This window comes from Ahaetulla prasina, chromosome 6 (assembly GCF_028640845.1).
Source record: "Ahaetulla prasina isolate Xishuangbanna chromosome 6, ASM2864084v1, whole genome shotgun sequence".
In the NCBI taxonomy this organism is placed as follows: Eukaryota; Metazoa; Chordata; class Lepidosauria; order Squamata; family Colubridae; genus Ahaetulla; species Ahaetulla prasina.
The window spans coordinates 4,900,734-4,924,770 of NC_080544.1; positions in this window are offsets into that span (position 1 = coordinate 4,900,734).

Below are 24,037 nucleotides of genomic sequence, written 5' to 3' on the forward strand. Positions count from 1 at the left end.
TTCACAAGAAGGGATTCGCAGCCGGCTATCTGAGGAACAGTGGTCTCTCTCGGCTCCAGACCCTCTTTCATAACAACCGCCACCCCTCCACCCCTACCCTGGGCCCTCGGTTGATGGAATGCTCGGAAACCTGGAGGGCACAGTTCAACTAGGGGCACACCCCCTTCTGCGCCCAACCAGGTCTCCGTAATGCCCATAAAGTCCGTGGATTCCCCCTGAATAAGGTCACAAATCAGGGGGGCTTTGTTAACCACGGACCGGGCATTACATAACATCAACCGGAGGCCCGGGCTCTGAGGATCCTGGCCTACCGGGGAACGGGAAAAGACTGGGGGGCCGGAGCACGTGATCGCTTTTAAACAGCGAGCCCGAGCTCCCAGAAAGCGATATGGCCCCTTGCTTCCGCCATATCTGCCCCTCCCACTTACCGTACAGATGGAACCAACTTCCACCTCTGGAACGTACCCCTCACCCCCCTCCCTCGGACCTAATAGATAAATGCCGGGAACAGTTTCCGGGACTAGATCTGCCCTCCCCGACGGGTTCTTCCCCCCACCCGACACTACCCTCCCCCCCTTTAAAAAACCCTTATTAAAAAACCTATATACAAAACCCCACAAATTCTTCTTCCTCGCATGCCACCTCTCCGGGTCCCAAGACCCCTCGTTAAGGCTGGCCCTCGATAACCCAGAGGGCCATTCCTGCGAGGCGGGGGAACCTCGCAGTCGAAGAAGTTCGGCAGACGTATATTTCATGCAATTAAGATGTAAATGACAGCGGGGGAAAAAGGGAAATCCCCGGTCGATAGATGGTATCGCGGACGACAGGCAGAACCCGAATAGTTACAGACCACGGCAGAAGGCCGGTACGGCAACCTTATTATTGTCTTTCTCAGGGATGTCCTTATGGATTCTAAAGAACTTGGGAAACAAGATGGAAATTTGTGGACCCTGGACAATTCCCCAAAGGTCCGGCAGATTATTTACAGATTACAGACTACCAGAGTTGGAAGGGACCTTGTAGGTCATCTAATCCAACCCCCTGCCCAAGCAGGAGATCCTACACCATTTCTGACCAATGGTAGTCCAATCTCTTCTTGAAAGTCTCAAGTGATGAAGCTCCCACAACTTCTGAAGGCAACTTCTGTTCTATCAGTTGACTGTTCTCACTGTCGGAAAATTTCTCCTTATTTCCAGGTTGAATCGCTTCTTTTTTCCACTTTATTCCACTATTACTTTTTGATAGCACTCAAATGGCAAACAGAACATTACTACAAACCAAAGAGAATCATGATTCTAGCTCCCTCAAACACCCCACAGGTGGTTGCGCTCTGAAATTAAAATTAAAATAAAAATTTCTGGACAATCCAGAATTATCAAGAAAGTCACTTTTCCTGTCACTTTGCTGGTACCAATCATCTATGAACAAAGTCCAGCACAGGCACCCAGAACACACCTCAGTATTGTGAACATTGTAAAATATTCATTATGACATAGTGGGACACATCTCTGCATTCGTGAAATGTAAAATTTGTTACTACCGGTTGTGTGGGTGTGGCTTGGTGGTGGTGGGGGGTAATGTGACTGGGTGGGCGTGGCCAAACTATTTTTTACTTTTAAAAGCATTTTTTCTACAAAGAAAAGAGGTTGAAGAGGTTGTAGAAAAAATACTTTTCTTTTCTTTTCTTTGAAAAGCATTTTTTTTTGCCTTTAAAAGAAAAAAAAAGCCTCTGACGATCAGGCAACTCAGATGGGATCACCACAGCCTTTTAAAAGCATTTTTTCTACAACCTCTTTGGCTGAAGAGGTTGTAGAAAAAATACTTTTAAAAGGCTCTGACAATCCCAGCTGAGCTGTGCGATCATCAGAGGGGTTTTTTTTACTTTTAAAAGCATTTTTTTGGCCAAAGAAAAAGAAAAGTAAAAAAAAACCTCTGATGATTGCGCGGCCCAGCTGGGCATGCGGGGGGAGCAGGAATTTTTGTTACCAGTTCTCCGAACCACCCACCGCCATTGCTACCGGATTGGGCAATCTGGTCTGAACCAGGAGCATTTCACCCCTGCATCTCTGCCTTTACTATGAGCATTCTGATCTCCCATCTCCCGAAGGACTCAGGGCGGTTCACAGTCAAAAAACAACAGAAAACATATAATAGATAAAAAACAGCTAAAAGAATAGATAGTTAAATTCAATTGATGCTCTAACTTTTAAATACAAATTTAAAACCTCATTTAAACCCCTTTTTTAAAAATCCCAATTTAAAACTACATTCAAGCTAGTCCTGCTCTTCGAAACAGCAATGTCTTCAGCTCGCGGCGGAAGGACTTGAGATCGGGGAGTTGACGAAGCCCCAGAGGGAGTTCGTTCCAGAGGGTAGGGGCCCCCACAGAGAAGGCCCTCCCCCTAGAGGTCGCCAGCCGACATTGTTTAGCTGACCTTTGTTTATACATTATACATTGTTTATACCGCCCTTCTCCCGAAGGACTCAGGGCGGTGAAAATTGCTTTAATTTTTCTCCAAGTTTTTTAATGAGATAAATACACTTTGAATTTGTGCTGCCAGCTCTTCCCTCTCCCCCAAATAATAAGCTTTGATTTATCTCACCCAGAGAGCAGACATTCCGTCTTCTTGTCCTCTCAAGGGATTCTGTATGATTCTCTTGGGAAATCTTGGCAGGAGAGATATTTCTGTTTTTTCTTCCTTGCAATGAGAAATAAAAGATGGAGTCTAGTGACATCTGCTGCTTCCTTCCCAGGGCTTATTTTTGTCTGGCTAGGCAGGCAGGAGGGAGAATCTTGCAATCTGAAATCTAAGCAGGTGGTCCCATTGCTATTCAGAGTTTCTAGAACTCTCTTCTGTTCTTCTCCTAGAGCAAAATTTGGAAGAAAGATTTTGTTGAGTCTTTATGATTGGAATAAATGAAAAGGTCGCTTGGGGGTTTCTCCACTATGCAGAACTAGATGAGGTACCACATTCTCTCTTTTCTTTGAAAAGGATGGGCACTGCCTAAATCAGATGGTAATTTTGGATTAAAATATAAATTGGATCAATATTATCTTTTTCTCTAAGAATTTTGCATCCCTGGCCCAAAGAGGTTGAGATCCTATTATATGAAGAAAGAATCGATTCTTTCATGACCTCTTTTTTGAAATAACAAGAACAGGATCTGACCTTCTTGACATCATCCGGAACTCCTCCCCGCCAGCTGAATTTGCAGATATAACTCAAAGACATGAAAGAAATCTTCTCTCTTGAGCTCTTGAGCTTCATGCAGAAGCCTTTATGAGAACATATGTAAAGACAAATATCATTTAGATATTTGGGTGAGGGATCATTTAACGTAAGCAGGGGTCATAATATACATGAAGCATACAACATCATTGGAGCTAAGAATGCAAGCAAAGATACTGTAGGTGAGATTCCTGCTCAACTACGGTCAGATTCTTAGCCTGATGATATTCCAGGCTTCTTATTCTCACTTTGCTTTTGTTTAATCTGGAATTCAAATTAAAGTTCAGGGTAGAACATGAGTTTTTTTTTTTTTATCTTAGATAAATCTTAGAATATGGGAAGAAATATGAAAGGTAGGAGAAGGGGCAGAAAGACTTCAAACAATAAGGCCAACTAGAAATAGACTGGTTCTATGAAGCCCTACAGCACCTGATAGAATTAACACCAAAAAATGATGTCCTTATCATCACGGGAGATTGGAATGCTAAAGTAGGAAGCCAAAAGGGCTTCCTACTGGGCGACAGTCTGTTATTAACACAGCTGCCTGCAATTACTGCAGGTTCTAGTCCCACCCGGCCCAAGGTTGACTCAGCCTTCCATCCTTTATAAGGTAGGTAAAAGGAGGACCCAGATTGTTGGAGGCAATAAGTTGACTTTGTATATAAATATACAAATAGGATTAAGACTATTGCTAACATAGTGTAAGCCGCCCTGAGTCTTCGGAGAAGGGCGGGATATAAATGCAAAAAAAAAAAAAAAAAAGATAACTGGAATAACAGGCAATTATGGCCTTGGAGTACAAAATAAAGCAGGGCACAGGCTGATAGAATTCTGTCAAAATAATATGATGGTCATAGCAAACACTCTTTTCCAACAACCCAAGAGACGACTCTACACATGGGCATCACCAGACGGTCAACACAGAAATCAGATTGACTATGTGCTCTGCAGCCAAAGAGTGGAGAAGCTCTATACAGTCAGTAAAAACAAGACCAGGAGCTGACTGTGGCTCAGATCATGAGTTTCTTCTTGCAAAATTTAGGCTTAAACTAAAGAAAGTAGGGGAAAGCACCAGGCCACTCAGGTATGAACTAAATCATATCCCTGATGAATATACAGTTGAGATGACAAATAGATTTAAGGAATTAGATATGATAGACAGAGTGCCTGATGAACTATGGACGGAGGTTTGCAACATTGTACAAGAGGTAGCAACTAAAACCATTCCAAAGAAAAAGAAATGCAAGAAAGCAAAATGGCTGTCTGAGGAAGCTCTGCAAATAGCTGAGGAAAGAAGGGAAGTAAAAGGCAAGGGAGAAAGACAAAGAGACACCCAGTTGAATGCAGAATTCCAGAGAATAGCTAGAAGAGATAAGAATGCATTCTTAAATAAACAGTGCAAAGAAATAGAAGAAAACAATAGAATAGGGAGGACCAGAGATCTATTCAAGAAAATTGGAGATATGAAGGGAACATTTCATGCAAAGATGGGCATGATAAAGGACCAAAATGGCAGGGACCTAACAGAGGCAGAAGAGATTAAGAAGAGGTGGCAAAATTACACAGAAGAACTATACAAGAATGAGCTTAACATCCCTGATAACCAAGATGGGGTGGTCACTGACCTTGAGCCAGACATCCTAGAATGTGAAGTCAAATGGGCCTTAGGAAATCTGAGCAACAACAAAGCTAGTGGAGGAGACAGTATATTCCAGCTAAGCTATTCAAAATCTTAAAAGACGATGCAGTAAAAGTGCTATGCTCAATTTGTCAGCAAATTTGGAAAATTCAGCAGTGGCCACAGGATTGTCAGTTTACATTCCAATTCCAAAGAAAGGCAATGCCAAAGACTGTTCAAACTATCACACCATTGCACTCATTTCACATGCTAGTAAGGTTATGCTTAAAATCCTACAAGCTAGGCTCCAGCAGTATGTGGATCGAGAACTACCAGAAGTACAGACAGGATTTTGAAGAGGCAGAGGAACTAGAGATCAAATTGCCAACATACGCTGGATCATGGAGAAAGCTAGGGAGTTCCCGAAAAACATCTACTTCTGTTTCATTGACTATGCTAAAGCCTTTGATTGTGTGGATCACAACAAATTGTGTCAAGTTCTTAAAGAGATGGGAGTACCAGATCATCTTATTTGTCTCTTGAGAAACCTGTATGCGGGTCAAGAAGCAACAGTGAGAACTGGACACGGAACCACTGATTGGTTCAAAATTGGGAAAGGAGTCCGGCAAGGCTGTATACTATCACCCTGCCTATTTAACTTATATGCAGAGCACATCAAGAGAAAGACGGGGCTAGATGAATCAAAAATTGGAATTAAGATTGATGGGAGAAATATCAACAACCTCAGATATGCAGATGATACCACTCTAATGGCAGAAAGTGAAGAGGAACTAAAGAGCCTCTTGATGCAGGTGAAGGAGGAGAGTGGAAAAGTTGGCTTGAAACTCAACATTAAGAAAACTAAAATCATGGCATCCGGCCCTCTCAATTCCTGGCAGATAGATGGAGAAGAAATGGAGGTAGTGACAGATTTTATTTTCCTGGGCTCCAAGATCACTGCAGATGGGGACTGCAGCCAAGAAATTAAAAGACACTTGCTCCTGGGGAGGAAAGCTATGGCAAATCTAGATAGCGTAGTAAAAAGCAGAGACATCACCCTGCCAACAAAAGTGCGTATAGTCAAGGCTATGGTTTTCCCAGTTGCAATGTATGGCTGTGAAGGTTGGACCATAAGAAAGGCTGAGCGCCAAAGAATTGAGGCCTTTGATCTCTGGTGCTGGAGAAGACTCCTGCGAGTCCCTTGGACTGCAAGGTGAACAAACAAGTCAGTCCTAGAGGAGATCAACCCTGACTGCTCTTTAGAAAGCCAGAACCTGAAGATGAAACTGAAATACTTTGGCCACCTAATGAGAAAGAAGGACTCACTGGAGAAGAGCCTAATGCTGGGAAAGATTGAGGGGACAACAGAGAACGAGATGGCTGGATGGAGTCACTGAAACAGCAGGCATGAGTTTAAATGGCCTCCAGAGGATGGTAGAGGACAGGAAGGCCTGGAGAAACGTTGTCCAGGGGGTCGCGATGGGTCAGACACGATTTCGCAACTAACAACAACAAGAAGAAGAAATGTGTTTAAAAACACTTGTTTCTTTTTCCACAGCCCTTGATCATGCTTGTCAGGCAAATTTCCCCCAGGCCTTTTGATATTTTGTTCACAATTGAAGAGTCTTGCAAGGAATAGAACATTTGTGTGTGTGTGTATGTGTATGTTGCTGAGGTGGGGAGACATTTGTAAAGATGATTTGTGTTTCTTTTCTTTTTACATGATCAGATTGCTAGTGTTAAGGTGAGAAGGATGGTCTTTCAAGATTGAAGTTCCCGATGAACTTTTCAGATTTGGCTGTGAAAAGCCCATCCTCTGGAGCTCTATTAATACTACCAAATCAGTTCCATCATCTTTGTTTGAAAGGGTATAGGTTTTCTTGCCTGAGCAGTGGGTTGGACTAGAAGACCTCCAAGGCCCTTTTAAACTCTGTTATTCTGTTATCTTCCTCCTTTCTATGAGTATATTTGCTCATCCTGTTCCTCAAAAATGGCGAAGGAAGGAAGGTAGGTAGGAAGGAAGGAAGGAAGGAAGACAACAGCCCAGAGAACAAAACTTCTGGAATTCTTTCAGACCTCTTTCTCATTGGTATCAGGATAAAATTTATTTGAGGACTCAACATGTTTTATGCTTATCTAGCTTTCTGTTGGCTGATGGACTGTTGAAGGTTGTTGTTGTTAGTTGCAAAGTCATGTCCGACCCATCGCGACCCCCATGGACAACGTTCCTCCAGGCCTTCCTGTCCTCTACCACCCCCTGGAGTCCATTTAAGCTCACGCCAACTGCTTCAGTGACTCCATCCAGCCACTTCATTCTCTGTCGTCCCCTTCTTTTGCCCTCAATTGTTTTCAACATTAGGCTCCTCTCCAGTAAGTCCTTCCTTCTCATTAGGTGGCCAAAATATTTGAGTTTCCTCTTCAGGATCTGGCCTTCTAAAAAGCAGTCAGGGTTGATCTCGTCTAGGACTGACCGGTTTGATCACCTTGCAGTCCAACTCCTTGTTGAAGGTACTTGATAACATTTTAACTTTTTGCTTTTCTGCTATACAGAAAAGAGGAAAGCCAACATCTTTGTACAACCTACCCAGAGATGGTATTCATATACCTTCACTACCGGTTGACAAATGTGCATGCGCATGCAGAGAGCATCAAAAATGGGATGTGATGACATCTGGGCGGGTGGGTGGAGTCTCCTGCAGCTGCTGCTACTGGTTCTCCCGAACTGGATAGAACCAGCTGAATACCACCATTATTTTTTCATAAAAAAGTTTTATTTTTACAATCATATCAAACAGCTCATCTAATGTACAGTTATATACAATTAGTCGGGCTTGCCCAGTCACCACCACCCTTTTTAACACTCTTCCCTCTTCTACCTTCTTCTACTTTCCAGACCTTCCTCTCCTTCTCTTATCTACATCACCTCCTCCCTCCACCCTCCACCTTCCTTCTCCCTCTTCTACCCCTCTTCCTTCCTCTTCTCCTCTTTCCTACCTCCTACTCTCTCCTCTTTTCTGAATACCACCATTGAAGTAGCAAACTGACTGTGGAAGCTGAACTATAACAAAAGAGTCTCTAAATGATTTAAGTTAAGCAACTTAGGTGTTAAGTTACTTAGTGCTCTTTAAGACTATCAATTGGAATAAGAATTACACACAATTTCTGTAAGATTTCTTTAGGATATTATTAGAAAACACACCTGCATCTGAGTAGAATAAAATGAAAGCACTTCATTTTGAAGAAACAGGCAGAAATTATTCACTCTATTATTCATGGTACAATAAAAGTCACTTTAGCTGATGAAGACTTGCTGTGTTGCCTGATTCCCTTAGCATCCATCTCCACCCTCTGAACTGGGCCCTGAAACTGCCTGGAGAGAACAAAGATGCTGTTTCCCTTCTGCTTAGTTGGGCAATGCAAACTCACCACCAGCCATAGTGAGAGGCTCTTTTGACTGATCCAGGTCTTCAAGGCAGGGAATATAAGGGAGAGGCTGGCTTGAAAAATTAGAAAAACCAGAAGGACTCAATAGGACTAGAAAAATGCCAAATCCAGTCTGAACATCTGGTTGACTGTGTGATGAACTGGAATAATATATAAATACACAAATAGGCACTCAAATAACTGAAGCACCACTTGAACACCAAGAGCATTGACAAAATCATCATCGGTCAATTGCAAAAGGCAGCTTTACTTGCAAAAGCTTATATCCTAAAGCATTTGCCTATCCCAGGACCCTGGGAATAACTTGATAGGTGGATTAAAATCTCAAATCTAACCTAAATGTCTGGCTCACTATACAATGAATCATAATAAAAATAATTTGTTCATGCAATCATCAGAAACTGAATATGACTCGACAATGCATAATTAGAATACAATAGAATGTAAATTGAATGGAACAGAACAGAGCTGGAAGGGACCTTAGAGGTATTATAGTCCAGCCCCCTGCTCAACCAGGATATCCTATATCATTTCAGACAAATGACTGTCCAGTCTCATCTTAAAAACCTCCAGTGATGAAGCACCCACAATGTCTGAAGGCAAGTTGTTCCATCGGTTAATTGTCCTCACTGTTAGGAAGTTTCTCTTTAATTCCAGGTTACTTCTCTCTTTGATTAGTTTCCAACCATTGTTTCTTGTATGTGCATACGTGCGCGCGCGCACACATACATACACACACTCATATTAATACTTGGAGGTAAATGATCAAAGTTGGTTCCTGTCTGCTCCAACTAAACCATAATAAATATATATGTGCATCATGTGAATAAGCCAGAGTTTTGTTTTGTTTTTAAAGAAACATTAATGGGAAGACTTTATATTCAAGAATGCCTAAGGTTGCAGAGGAATTTTCATTTGGAAGCTAGCAATATTTCCCCACCGGTGAGGCTTTGTTTCTAAGTGAAACGGGCACGGCATGGTTCCAGATTGATCATTTTATCTCATATCATATTCAGAAATTATCTTTCATTCACAGTGACAAAATCTTCTCCTATAACATTTGATCCCAAATAGAGTTTCAATGAAGTGCTACCATCAAGGAAAGATTAAATTGGACCCCGCAGACGTGACATCGGAAGGAAGATGGGTCTCTACTTCATTATTACCCCCTATTCAATTTAATCTACAATCTTTCATGTCCTTGAAAGGAAAAGAAGCAAGAATATGTTTTTCGCCATAGAGATTTATCGATATGTAGCTACTGAATTACAACGTTGCTTCTGAAATTGGAAGAGAGCAAAATAAGACAAAATATTTTTCCAATATTTTTCTGTACAAACAGAAATATGAAAACAGGCCACTTTAGGAGACAGATACAACTGATGATTGTTGTTGCTTTTAAGATTCACAGAATATGCAGCTCTGTTGTGTACATGTTTGCAAAGAATTATAGATGAACACCCTCAGCTCTGAGACTCAGATTTTATCTTTTATTTTTATGTTTCAGGATGTAGTGTAAATCTCAACTACTCCTATTCCTTCCTTTCTGGTTTTAGCATCTTCTTCTAACACTGAACTCTCCTTTACAAGTGGGAATCATGACATTCTTAGACCTTCTCTATGGAGATTCTTGGTCATCCAGATCATGGTTGTCCCAAAGGTGCTTTTTCAAGAGGCAACTGGGCTTTCTTTGTTTCTCTTTGAAGATGTTTTGCTTCTCATCCAAGAAGCTTCTTCAGTTTTAACTGATCTGAAGAAGCTTCTTCGATGAGAAGTGAAATGTTGTCAAGAAAAACCAAGGAAAGTCCAGTCACCTCTTGAAAAAGATCCTTTGGGATATTCTGTGGGACATCAACCAGTCCCACCTTCAACATCATATAATGCCTCTCACCCTGACTTTTAGAGAACTTTTATTGTGTACCTATTGTTGTGACTCCGGCCCCCGAGCCTGTCCTCATGGAGGAGGATGGCTCTGAGAGTGATGGGGAGGAGCCGACAAGGCCTCCCTCTCCAGGACCCCCCTCTCTGGCACCACCCCAGGTTCCAGCTGCAGGCCAGGAGGAGGAGTTGACAAGGCCTCCCTCTCCCAGACCCTCCTCCTCCCTGGCAACACCTCAGGTTCCAGCTGCTGAAGATCAATCCTGGATTGACCCGAGGCAGCGAAGAAAAGATAAGCGTGTGCAGCAAAGGAAGAGGTGTGGCAGGCCCAGAGATTGCTGAGTCACTGAGCCATACTCCACAGGGGATAAAAGCGTGTGGAGTTGCCATCTAGCCCTTGTGACTGACAAAAAGCTACCAAATGTGAACTGCAGATCGGTCATTTGGGAGTTAAAAGGCCTGGACTGTGTAAAGGATTTTTCTGTGAGCTCTTGGCAAGGGATTTTGGACATGTGGGCTTCTGTCTCTGTAAGAGATAAAGAACTCAGAACTTGGCAGGCCTTTGCACTGTTGCTGCCAAGTCTGTCATCCACAACAGAAAGTCAAGTCTGTTGTAAACTGTGGGAAGACTCTACGTCTTCTCTGTGAGGTGGGAAGCGGGACAGAACACCTATCTATCCATCCATCTTATAAACCATCTCAAATGCAACAGTATTTTTCAATGAATTTTAAAACAACAAGGCAAGATAAATCAAATAAGTAACAAGAAAGTATCTAAGACTCATTTTGAAGAAACAACAAAAATGGTTATGTGCCATGAAATATAGATGATGGAATGGAGTCTGCTGAAAAATTGAGATCTATGAAGTTTTCCAAAAATACAACAGAGAAGGTAAAGCTTAGTACAATAAACTTTAACAATTGCATACTGTACCTTGATCTCCAATTTTGCTTGGGAATCAGGCTCAGCAGGCAGAATCAAACAACTTTTGAATAAATATACTTGGGATTGTACTGTTAATCAGCTCAGATAGGACACTAATGGTGTTAAATTCGGGCAATAACGAGGCAGGAGACCAGGATAGTGACAACAGCTCTTTACTATATGGTGAACCCAGCGGCTCGGGCTGGGAAAACCCTCTCTTTATATACAGTTTAGCCAGAGGCTTCATCCAATCAGCAACATGCTTTTTCCCGCTCAGTTTTCCCTCCAAAACTCTTAAAGATACATTACACTCCTTCCCTCCCAGAGAACACTTTACCAATATTTACATAGAATTAACATCTTATTTTTCTACGTAATCACGCAAGTAGACTGGGCGTCTCCTGACTCTTTCGGACCTGCACAATTCATTTTCTGGGAGTGAGTCGAGCTGACCGGAGGGACTGTTTGTTCCTCTCAGCTCCTCCTCTAGGCCATCCGGCCCTGGATTATTTAGCAGAGTCGTCCCTGCTGTCTTCAGGAGGAACCGGTTGGCGTCGCTGGACCTCCTGGAACTCAGATAAGTCCCGCGTTTGCCCCGGGTTTGAGTCAGCTGTGGATTCAAACATTGGATAGTCAGGACCTGTTTCGTCTGATTCTGATTTACCGGTTATGCGTTTCCTTATTTGGTCTATGTGGCGCTTCCATACCCGGCCATCCTCTATCTCTACTAGATATGATTTTGGTCCTGTTATCTCTAGGATTTTTCCTGCTAACCAGGTCGGGCCCTCGCTGTAGTTGTGTGCCCACACTAGGTCGCCTACTGCCATCCCTCTTGTTTTACCGTGTGCCCCTTTGTAACCGTCTGGTGTGTAGTTTGGGTTTAAACGGTCTAGTGGGCACCTAAGCTTCCGACCCATTAATAGCTCTGCCGGGCTGCGGCCAGTTGTTACACAGGGGGTTCTGTGTTGGACTGCTAGGAATGTATTGATTTTTGTTTGCCAATCGCCTGGCCTGATTCTGGATAATGCTTCCTTTGGGCTCCGAACGAAACGTTCTGCAAGGCCGTTCGTCGCAGGGTGGAAAGGCGCCGAGAGGACATGCCGGATGCCCTCCTCTGCCAAGTACCCCTCAAACTGGGTTGCCGTGAATTGCGGGCCGTTATCGGAGACTAAAGTGTCGGGCAACCCGTGGGTTACAAATAGGTGCCGTAGGACTGAAATCACGGCCTCGGCTGTCATGGATCTCATGAGAATGATTTCCAGCCATTTGGAGTAGGCATCGACTACTACCAGAAAGGTTTGGCCGTGGAAGGGGCTGGCAAAATCAATATGGATCCTAGACCAAGGGCCCTGGGGTCTCTCCCATTCCCGAATCGGGGCCGTTGGGGGTAGCGGTCTGGACTCCTGGCAGGCCTGGCATTTCCCTACCCTTTCAGCAATTTCCGTGTCCATTAAGGGCCACCACACATAGCTTCTCGCTAGACCCTTCATTCTCACGATCCCTGGGTGGCCTTCGTGAAGGAGCTCCAATACCTTTTTCCTCAATTTTTCCGGGATCACCACTCGATCCCCCCATAGCAGGCACCCCCCTTGAGCTGAGAGTTCCCCACGTTTTTTCACAAATTCTTTAAAACGCTCGCCCGGCGCAGCGGGCCAACCTCTTTGTACCCAACCAATTACAGTCCTTATTGTAATGTCCTTGTACGAAGCCCGAGCCATCTGCTCAGGGCGTCCGCATGCCCTAATTCCTTCCCTGGCCGGTGTAGTAGTTTGTAAGAATACGCCGCTAGGAAGATAGTCCATCTGGTCAGTCTGGGCGAAAGTGCCACGGGCGTTGGGCGGTCGCCTGCCAACAGGCCTAGCAAAGGTCTATGGTCCGTGATGATTTCGAAATCACGACCAAATACATATTCATGGAATTTCTTTACTCCGGAGACTATAGCCAAGGCTTCCTTATCAAGCTGGCTATAATTCCTTTCAGCTGATGACATGGTTCGGGAGTAATATGCAATAGGGGCTTCTGTGCCATTTGGCAACCTGTGGCTGAGCACAGCCCCCACCCCATAGGGAGATGCATCGCAGCTTAACACTAATGGCAGCGTGCCATTGTATTGGATAAGGAGGCTATCACTCGATAGGAGATTCTTTACCCCTTCGAATGCCCTAGCTTCCGCCTTTCCCCAAGACCATGCAGCCGTCTTTGCTAGTAATTTATGAAGCGGCTCGGCTACTGTTGCCTTATTTCTTAAAAATACCGCATAGAAATTGACCAGACCTAAGAATGCCTGCAACTCCGTTTTGTTCTTTGGAACCGGGGCCTTCCTGATGGCCCGTACCTTGCTTTCAGTGGGGTGAATCCCTTCCCTGTCTATCCGGTAGCCCAGGAATTCCACAGATTCAACCCCGATCTGGCATTTGTTCAGTTTAACTTGAAACCGCAGACCGGAAAATGCCCAAAACTTTTCGCAGCCTTACCCCTAATTCCTCTAGATTCTCAGCGGATACCAGTACATCGTCAAAGTATGGTACCACCCTGGTAGTCCCTGCAATAGCCGCCCATTAGGTTCTGAAATAACCCTGGAGCCACACTAACCCCAAACTGTAACCGGGTACACTTAAAAGCCCTCTGTGAGTCACAATTGTCTGCGCTCGCTGTGCTGCTATCTACAGGCAGCTGTTGATAGGCTTGGGCCAAGTCTAGCTTGGCAAAACCTGCCCTTGCCCCATTGAGTGCAGTAAGTGCTGTACCACCGGGACGGGGTAAGCACTCTTTTGCAACGCTTTGTTAAGCGTTGCCTTATAGTCAGCGCAAATCCAGACCGACCCATCCGGTTTGACTGGGGTGACTATAGGGGTCTCCCACTTAGCATGGTCAACTGGCACTAGAATTCCCTGGTTTACTAGCTTGTCCAGTTCCCGGTCAATCCTGGGCTTTAGGGCGAACGGGACCCTCCTAGCCTTTAAACGAATAGGGGCAACTTGTGGGTCTAAGTTAAACGAAATAGGGGTCCCCATGTACTTGCCCAGGCAGTCTCTGAAAACGTCCCCAAATTCCTTCATGAGTGCGTCTTTGAGGTTGACTTCGTTTCTGAAGATTCCAGTCACTCCCATGCCCAATGCTCGGAACCAGTCCAGTCCCAACAAGCTTGGCAGGGTCCCATCGACTATGGTGATGGGCAGAGTTTTCTTGTATTGTCCATACTCGACGTGGACGGATGTTACCCCTCGAACAGGGATGCGATTCCCTTGGTAGTCTTGTACCTTTAAGTTCTGTGGTTTCAGCTTGCGCTTTGCGATGGCGGGTAAGGCTTTCACGAGAGTGTCCCAGGACATGATCGTGATCGCTGAGCCGGTGTCCACCTCCAATCGGCACGGCACCCCCTCAATCTTTGTTTTCGTAAAGATTTTTTTCTCTAGGCGTGTTGCTGCGTGACCCACTCTCACGGCAGTCTGATTCAACTTCGCGCCTTTTTTGAATTGACCAATCACGGGCCGCTTCGCCGTTCCCGCGCTCTGGTTGGTCAGTTTGAATTTTTGGCGGGAAGGTTGGGGTGCTTGACAGACCTGTGCTATGTGCCCCTTCCTTTCGCACCGCCGACAAGTCACATCCTTAAATTTGCATTGTTGTCGTTGGTGTTGCCCTCCACAACTCGCGCAGTCACCCCGGTCTTCTTTCTCCGGCCTCCCGGTGTGGAAGACTCCTTCCTCCTCCTCACCGTCCGACTCGGCCTGGACCTCTTCATTGTGGACCGGGGTTGATTTCGCACCAACCGTTGGTGCGACCTGCTTTTGTAGGGTTTCCGCCGCTTGGGTAGACATCTCATGAGCCCTGGCTTCATCCAAGGCGTTTGCCAGCATCAAGTTGCTTTTGGACAGCAGCCGCCGTCGCAAACGGATGTCCCTGACCCCACGAATGAGTTGCTCCAGCAATGCCTCTTCCAAGTCTCGGTACTCGCAATGGTTCGTGGCTTTCCTCAGGGCTGCCATGTATAAGCTGATGGACTCACCCTCTTGCTGCCTACGCTCCCTGAATTCGTACCGTTGCACATACTTGGACGGCGTTGGTGCATAATGGGCTTTCAATACGGTCTGTAGAGTCTGCCACGGCACCGATTGTACCGGCGTTGGCTCCGCCAACGATTCTGCGGTGTCGAAAACCTCTGGACCGCAGTGGCTCAGGAAATACGCTCACTTCCTGTTGTCTGAGACTCCTTGAAGTTCGTTCGCCTCGAGGAAACACTCGAAACGAGCCATGTATGACCCCCATTTTTCCTTAGCTGGGTCGAATGGCGCTGGCGGTGTGTAGCTGGACATCGCTGCTTTCCGCCCCTTGTTTGCTGGGTTCGCGTCTTCCTGGTGAATTCAGCTTTTTTCCTGGCGCTCCTAGCCTCGAGATCCCACCTTCGTCGCCAGTGTTAAATTCGGGCAATAACGAGGCAGGAGACCAGGATAGTGACAACAGCTCTTTACTATATGGTGAACCCAGCGGCTCGGGCTGGGAAAACCCTCTCTTTATATACAGTTTAGCCAGAGGCTTCATCCAATCAGCAACGTGCTTTTTCCCGCTCAGTTTTCCCTCCAAAACTCTTAAAGATACATTACAAATGGGCCAGAACTTTACTTGATGAATCAGCAGAGAATAATTTTGTAAAATGAGGCAGATTCCTATGAGAATTATTACTTGATGATCTCGCTGTTTATTTGTATTACTATATTAGGAAATGAAAAGACAGAGTGCTTTAAAAGCCTGTTTAATCTAGTCCTAGATCTGGATATTCTATTTAGTGCTGTGTCAAAATACCTTTTCTCCAATTTCCTGTCTTTTTCTTCTCTGTGAATTAAATTAGGGTGGTTTTTTTTCTGCCTCTCGCTCTGTGTCAGCTGTCCCAGGTGAACCAGACAGGAAACACAACTAGATGAGCTAAGTCTATTTTATTGTTAGGTTACGTTAACAGAATCTTGCAAGTCTGAAAGTACAAAACTTCTCACCTTCACTTTTAAATGTCTGATCAATTAAGGTGGATCTTTTCTAAAATTCTTCTACTGACCATTAAGTGACTGGGGGCTCCTGCCTCTCTTATCTGATTGTTTTCTAGGCAGCATCTCTTCCCTTCCTTCCTCAAGGTCATTTACATATTCCATTATACTCTGTCTATGGAATTCTTTGGTATTTATTAAAACAGCCATGTCTGTGTATATTTCCACCTCCACCTGAGAAAATATGCTACTGTTTTAAGAGCTGCATTAGCTTTTATGAGTGGACTAGGTGGATACCTGTGCTCTGCTACGGAATTATGTGATCGGGCTTGATAAATTGACACTTACAGCTTGAAAATTAATGAGTAGTTACGATCGGCTTCTCCTCTCCCCTTCTCTCCCTCAGGCTTGCCCCACAGAAGCCTCTCCTCTCCTATCCCCCTTCTCTCCCTCAGGCTTGACCCACAGAGTATCCCTTTCTCTCCCTTTCAGGTATGGAGTAGAATGTCTAAACTCCCAACCTGCAGGCTGGATGAGTCTCGCACTGGCCACACCCATGCCCAAGTGGCAGTTGGAACAGAATTCTTTTCAGGTAGGGAGGGGGAATAGAACATTTAATCCCTTAGCATCAGAGTGTGTTAATAATAATATAAGAAATACTAATGATCTGATGGTCATTTCAAAAAATCCTTTCTTAGAGAGCACCTAGAAGCCAAGAGGAACGTATGTGCCAAATTTCAAGTTTGTAGGCTTTACAGTTTTAGAGTTTTTGTGATGATGCGTGAGTCGTATTTCGCTTTTGAATATATAGAGTCCATAAAGCACTGCATTTGCTCACTGCACTCCATCTTTTGACTCACTTCGAAACCTGAAAGAGTGATTTGATATGACTCCTAATTTGATATGACTCTTGGGGGTAACTCTTGAATGGCTGTCCCAGATTATGGATAACGTGCTACCTTAAAAATGACTGACACTTACTATTTTATAACTAGTTACTTTATGATTACTGGAGATCCTATTATGAGAATAAGGAAGGCTTTTAAGTAAAGCAAAGTGATTTTTGACTTGCGGAAGCTTCCTGGACTACTTAAATGGAATTGATTAATTGATACTAAGATGTAAAGGACTATGATTATTGAATTTTCTGAGGAGTAACATTGGACTGGAATATATTGCTTCTGGATTTGAGTAAGAGTAGGATTTATTAAATTAAGACAAGATGAAAAAATGGAAGAAAAGACAAAACAGAGAAACCAACAAACAAAACCAAAAGATGGGAAGGAGAAGATGATAAAGATAATAATGACTGACGCAATAAACCAAGGGAAAAGCACTTTAAGAGATTTAAAAATGGAATCAGATAATTGGGAAGATTCTTTTGAAAGGGAGATAGGGGTGTAGGTGGATATTCTGCAGACCTGGCAACTTAGGAGGATAGAGATAGGAGAAATATTCAGTCTGAATGCTTTTGGCACGCAATGACAAAAAGGTTAGCCATCACTGCCCTGTACTATTTCAGACAAGTGGCTGCCCAGTGTCTTCTTAAAAACCTCCAGTGTTGGAGCACCCACAACTTCTGGAGGGAAGCCATTCCACGTTAATTGTTTTTGTCAGGAAATTTCTACGTAGTTAGGAATTGGTCCTACTGAGTGGACCAATCTGCTTGCTCTCTCCCCAATTGCTTCCTTTCTATGCAAAATCATCCCTGCAGCTACTTCGCTGAGTTTCATATTGACCAAAGTGGAAAGTAAAATAGTGGAGAAAGAAAGGAAATGTGATTTTTAGCAGATTACTGTTCTGGAAGGCAGATATACATTTGTGAATATCTGAAAACATTCAAAGAACTTTCTGTTAGATTGGGCAATTGGCAAGAGGGGCAAGAGACAAGATCAGTGACAACAGCTCTTTAATATAGGGTGAGAATCCAACAACCGGCACCAGGGAAAAGTGCCCCTTATATACCCACCTGGCTGAGGCACCAGCCAATTGGCAACGTGTATTTTCCCGCCTAAAATTCCCTCCAATAATTCCATACATAACGCTTTCCACTTTTTGCCCTGCATTGAAGTAAACAAGAAAAAAATGATGATGACTCGCAAGAAAATTTTAGCGTCAACAGAACTGCAACCACTTGGAAACAGACTGTCAGTTTGTAGAAAGTGCAGTGTATCTGATTCATTGATTAAATCAAGTTTCAGCATCTCAACAACTGCTGAACACTTAAACCCCAATTTAATTGTGCAGCTTAAAATGGCATCCAGTAACAACATAATTTTGCTACAGGACCTGCAGTCTGGAAAGCCTCCATTCCATCAGGTCACAAGAAAAACAAAATTAAAACAGAAGAATTATCTGACGTGTATTCATAGGCCTGCAGTTCAACTGTTCATGTGTACCACTGTTCTTAGCTAGGTTTTTTTCCCCCTTACTTGTAGATCCATATTTTGTACTGCCATTGTTTATATTAAATTTATATGTGAATAATTTTTGTCTGCTTGACTGGCTTTCTACTAAAATGTTTAGAATAGGAAAGAAAATAGTTATTAGAATATAGAAATTCATTCATTTTTGATATAATTCTTGAAATTGTCTGACATCTCGTACTTGGAGGGGGAAAAGAGGGAATGTAATGATTGGCATTAACAAAATGCCTTTCCTGAAAGAAATTGACAATGGTTTTTAATATATATGAGGAAATATAAAAAAACAATTTCTGATTTTAATGCTAGTACGAAGGGAATGATCAGATCATGCTGAGGGCATAGGGCAGATATTTTTGGCCCAGCCCTTGTGACCTATGAGTTTTGGTGATCTGGCATGGCTGTTGTCTCAATGACATGAGCATTTGGAGCAGTGGTGGGATTCAACCAGTGTAACAACCAGTTCGCTGAGTGCGCGTGCTGTGCAATTGAAACAAGCTCTAAAACATGCTTTCTGTGTTAGCCCTGGTATGTAAAACAGCAATCTGCTCTGCTGCACCAATCAGCTGGGCTTCAAACATAGGAAATATAGGTCAGTATAGCGCAGGGGTGGTGGGTGGGCCGACCCGATCGTTGGAGTGAAATGGCTCACTCTCAGCTGATCGTCAGAGCTACCAGTATGCCCAAATTGGTGCGACCTGGCAGAATCCCACTCCTGATTTGGAGGAAGTAAATGGAGAAAAAGTAGATCATTTCTGGCACAGTAGGGTATCTGCAGTGTCACCAGAGCTGAGGAGCTGACTGGGGTGCTAACCAGAGCTGGTGTGGGGGGGTGGGATTTGGAAGAAGCTGTCCCATTGTTCCAGCCTTGTATAGAGTTGCAGGGACTACAATACTGAGGGGGGGGGAACACCCATGTCCTCCCTTGCTGGGGTCTTATTGCCAGTCTAACCTAAAAAAATGGACATAAAAGGAGAGGAGATAACAGAGTGGCTGTATAGAAAAGTTTGAGAGATAGAATTTAGGTCTGCAGAGGAGTTGCTGATTGCCAATATAGGAGAATATTTGGAGCTCAGGGGTTGAAATGAGGGGTCCTTGATTTTCTCTGAGGTTGGTTGTCTTCTTGCAGACATTTTGTGACCCAGACTAGGTAATATCTTCTGCAGGAAGACAACCAAGCTCAGAAAGCACCAAGGACCCCTCTGTTGTTGATTCTTGGTCAGGAAGGAAGAAGAAAGGTCTTACCTGGAAGAAGGAGAGTGAAGACCTAGAGGGGTTAGAACTCCAGCTGAGACACAAGAATGGGAAGGGTGGATCCATCTGGCTGCAGACAGGAGCTTCACGCAACACTCCAGAGAGAAAAAATTGGGTCTACTGTCCATGGAGAACCTGGAAGGATAGACTCTTTTCCCATCAGAGAAGTAGTAAATTTTTGACTGAACAGTTCCAGGAGGAATGATATCCCATTCCTTTCTTTTCATTCTTTCAGTCATCAAGACTAGCAAAAACAGGGGATGGAGATGGAGAAAAAGAAGGAGAAAACAGGAGAGCTAGAGGGGGATAATCTCTCTCGAGGAAGATTTAGGAGGAAAACAGACACTGGATGACCACTAGCATTGTGTTGGGTATACCTGTTAAAAAAATATTGTAAATAATGTCACAGTATATAGTAAAAAGCATAAAAGCTTCCACTGTCTGGTTTTCCTATGTTAGTTGTCACACTTGGAAAATAACCCTATCACACTCTATCAGCTCTACCAGAAACTAGTGGTATTTAAGTGGATCTTCATGGATATATTTCTCCTTGGCCTTGAACTCAGGAAAATCCAATGCTAAACAGCTGGTGATGATTCAGAGCTAGCTGTGAAATATTTAGAAGATCTCACCTCCTTAGTAAATTGTCCTAATAGTTCATTCACTGAAAGTATTTATACCAGCAGATATTCTAATATGCATAACAAGTGTAATTCAAGCGTGTAGTTTGGTGGCCAGTTTGGAATAAATTTGTGGTTTTTAAAAGGTTGCTTTAATTCTCCTTCAATAAATCAAAATATTCCAGTTCAATACAATACTGAAGCGGTGCAACCCAAAATATTCGTTTAGATGCTTGGTGGTCCATAAATAGGTGCAGATTCTCCCTAGAGAAAAGAATTCTCTACCTGCTTCCAAAGAAGACATGTCCCTAAGCAGACCTCTTGCGGAATCTCACTGAGGGTGGAAGAAGTGGAAGGAGCTGTAGTATATTTAAAAAATCCCTAATGCAATTCTACTTTAGCTAAGCCATTTGCTTAATGGATCCCAGACTGTCAAACATCCCTTGGGAATTTTCTTCTGTGATTTCATACACTTAATACACAGTGTTTAATCTTTAGTTCATTCTTTAAACTAAGAGTGCTTTCAACACATTCTGTTATGATCTAAAAGAGGTTTTAAAAGACTCACGGAATTACAATTGTATTAATATAGCTTAGCATTAGAGACACAGTTAGGTATGAGCCACGGTGGTGCAGTGGTTAGAGTGGAGTACAGCAAGCTACTTCTGCTGACTGCCAGCTACCTGCAATTTGGCAGTTCAAATCTCACTAGGCTCAAGATTGATTCAACCTTCCATCCTTCCAAGGTGGGTAAAATGAGGGCCAAGATTACTGGGGCAATATGCTGACTCTTTAAACTGCTTAGAGAGGGCTATAAAGCACTGTAAAGCAGTATGTAAGTCTAAGTGCTATTGCTATTAGGTTAAAAACATCAGCCTAGAAGGAGGCCCTGAGTTCTAATCCTGCCTTAAGCATGAAACTGGTTAGGTGGCTATGGGCCAGTCCTATTCCCTCAACCTTAGGGGGTAGCAAGTCAGGGCAAACCATTTCCGAAAACAATGCCAAGCAAACTGCATTGATTTGTCAAAAATCAAGTCATCTAAACCCACAACATGTCTTGGGATTATATATTATATAAGGTATATATAAAAAGAGGAGAAGGTCAAAAAACATGAGGCAAATCCAGAAGAAGATGGAGATACAACATCAAAGAACCACAATGATAGCATCAAATAACAATGGTTGAGGCCACCAGAAGTGCAAGAACCAGAACTTTAAATCTCCCTTGACACTGGAAGTGGAAGTGGAAGAATAGAATAGAATAGAATTTTTATTGGCCAAGTGTGATTGGACACACAAGGAATTTGTCTTGGTGCATATGCTCTCAGTGTACATAAAAGAAAAGATATGTTCATCAAGGTACAACATTTACAACACAATTGATGGTCAATATATCAATATAAATCATAAGGATTGCCAGCAACAAGTTATAGTCATACAGTCATAAATGAAAAGAGATTGGTGATGGGAACTATGAGAAGATTAATAGTAGTGCAGATTCAGTAAATAGTTTGACAGTGTTGATGGAATTATTTGTTTAGCAGAGTGATGGCCTTCGGGGAAAAACTGTTCTTGTATCTAGTTGTTCTGGTGTGCAGTGCTCTATAGCGTCGTTTTGAGGGTAGTAGTTGAAACAGTTTATGTCCAGGATGCGAGGGGTCTGTAAATATTTTCATGGCCCTCTTCTTGATTCGTGCAGTATACAGGTCCTCAATGGAAGGCAGGTTAGTAGCAATTATTTTTTCTGCAGTTCTAATTATCCTCTGAAGTCTGTGTTTTTCTTGTTGGGTTGCAGAACTGAACCAGACAGTTATAGAGGTGCAAATGACAGACTCAATAATTCCTCTATAGAACTGAATCAGCAGCTCCTTGGGCAGTTTGAGCTTACTGAGTTGGCGCGGAAAGAACATTCTTTGTTGTCCTTTTTTAATGAAGTTTTTGATGTTAGCTGTCCATTTTAGATCTTGCGATATGATAGAACCTAGAAATTTGAAGGTTTCTACTGTTGATACTGTGTTGTCTAGTATTGTAAGAGGTGGAAGTATGGAAGGGTTTCTCCTAAAGTCTACCACCATTTCTACGGTTTTGAGTGTGTTCAGTTCCAGATTGATGATGATAATGAGGAGGAGGAGGTGGTGGTGGTGGTGATGGTGATGGTGGAGGAGGAGGAGAAGGAGGAGGAGGCGGAGACAACCACTCTCAACACAAGTACATACACGGTAGAGAGCACAGTATTTGCATTACTACAGCAATCAGATTCACTAATATTTATTTCATCAAAGCTTAAGTAGCTAAAGGACAGGAAGAATCAGAGGCAATTACGGCAATTACTTACGGGACCGCCTACTGCTACCAAATACCTCTCACCGACCCGTGCGCTCTCACAGAGAGGGACTCCTCAGGGTGCCGTCAGCTAGGCAGTGCCGTCTGGCGACACCCAGGGGAAGGGCCTTCTCTGTGGGGGCTCCCACCCTCTGGAACGAACTCCCCCCAGGACTTCGTCAACTTCCGGACCTCCGAACCTTCCGTCGCAAGCTTAAAACACATTTATTCATCTGCGCAGGACTGGATTAGATTTTAAATTTATACTGGTTTTAATGGGTTTTATTATTTATATTGCTTTTTAATAATTCGGCCATGTAGAATAAGTTTTTTAACTGTTATTTTAGTCTGTATTTATATGTACTTTTTTACTTGCCTGTGAACTGCCCTGAGTCCCTAGGGAGATAGGGCGGTATATAAATGTAAAAAATAAAATAAAATAAATAAAAATAAATTGATCTTTCCTTTTTGAAACTAGCTTCATCCTCACTTCTCCTTTTATACCTTTTTAAATCAAATATATAATCAGTAGTTCATCTCTCATATTTGGTAGGTATCTCAGGTTACCTGCCAACCACAAAACATGGCAACTCCGTCTTCTGCCCAAATTAGACTGTGCAAATGATGCTTCCTGTGTCACAAAAGCAGGTTTGAATATATTTTCTTTTCAAGATGTTGGAAACAGTGCATAAATAGAAATGTGATCATTTCTGCAAGCCGTGAAGTCAATAGATACTTCTTTGTGAAATCCTTTATAGGAAGAAGATGGTGAATATCTATCCTTTTTAACCATTTCTAACTTTGAGTCCCCAGTTGGTGCTGAACTACAATCACCAGGCAACACAATTGATAAGGGTTTATTGGCTCTGGAATCTAGCAAGAGAGGAGGGAAGAACAGATCACTATATGTCAACTATGTTTGTTTTGAATTAAATAGAACCTGCCAATACCATTCAATCTCATAATAATCCATAATGTACTGTAATGGATTAGGCAATGTGTATGAGTTTGTTTAGCTCACCCAATGAAGACTTTTCAAACTTTTTTATTTCTATTTTTTATTTATTTATTTTGTCACAACAGTATATATAAGCATAAGCATGAAAGTAACTATATAATATATAAGCATATATATATAAGCATAAGCATGTAATAACTATATTGATTGGATATAATGAAAGAAAACAATAGGACAGGAATGGTAGGCACGTTTGTGCTCTTATGCATGCCCCTTACGGACCTCTTAGGAATGGGGTGAGGTCAATAGTAGACAGTTTTTGGTTAAAGCTTTGGGGATTTTGAGAAGAGACCACAGAGTCAGTAGTGTGTTCCAAGCATTAACAACTC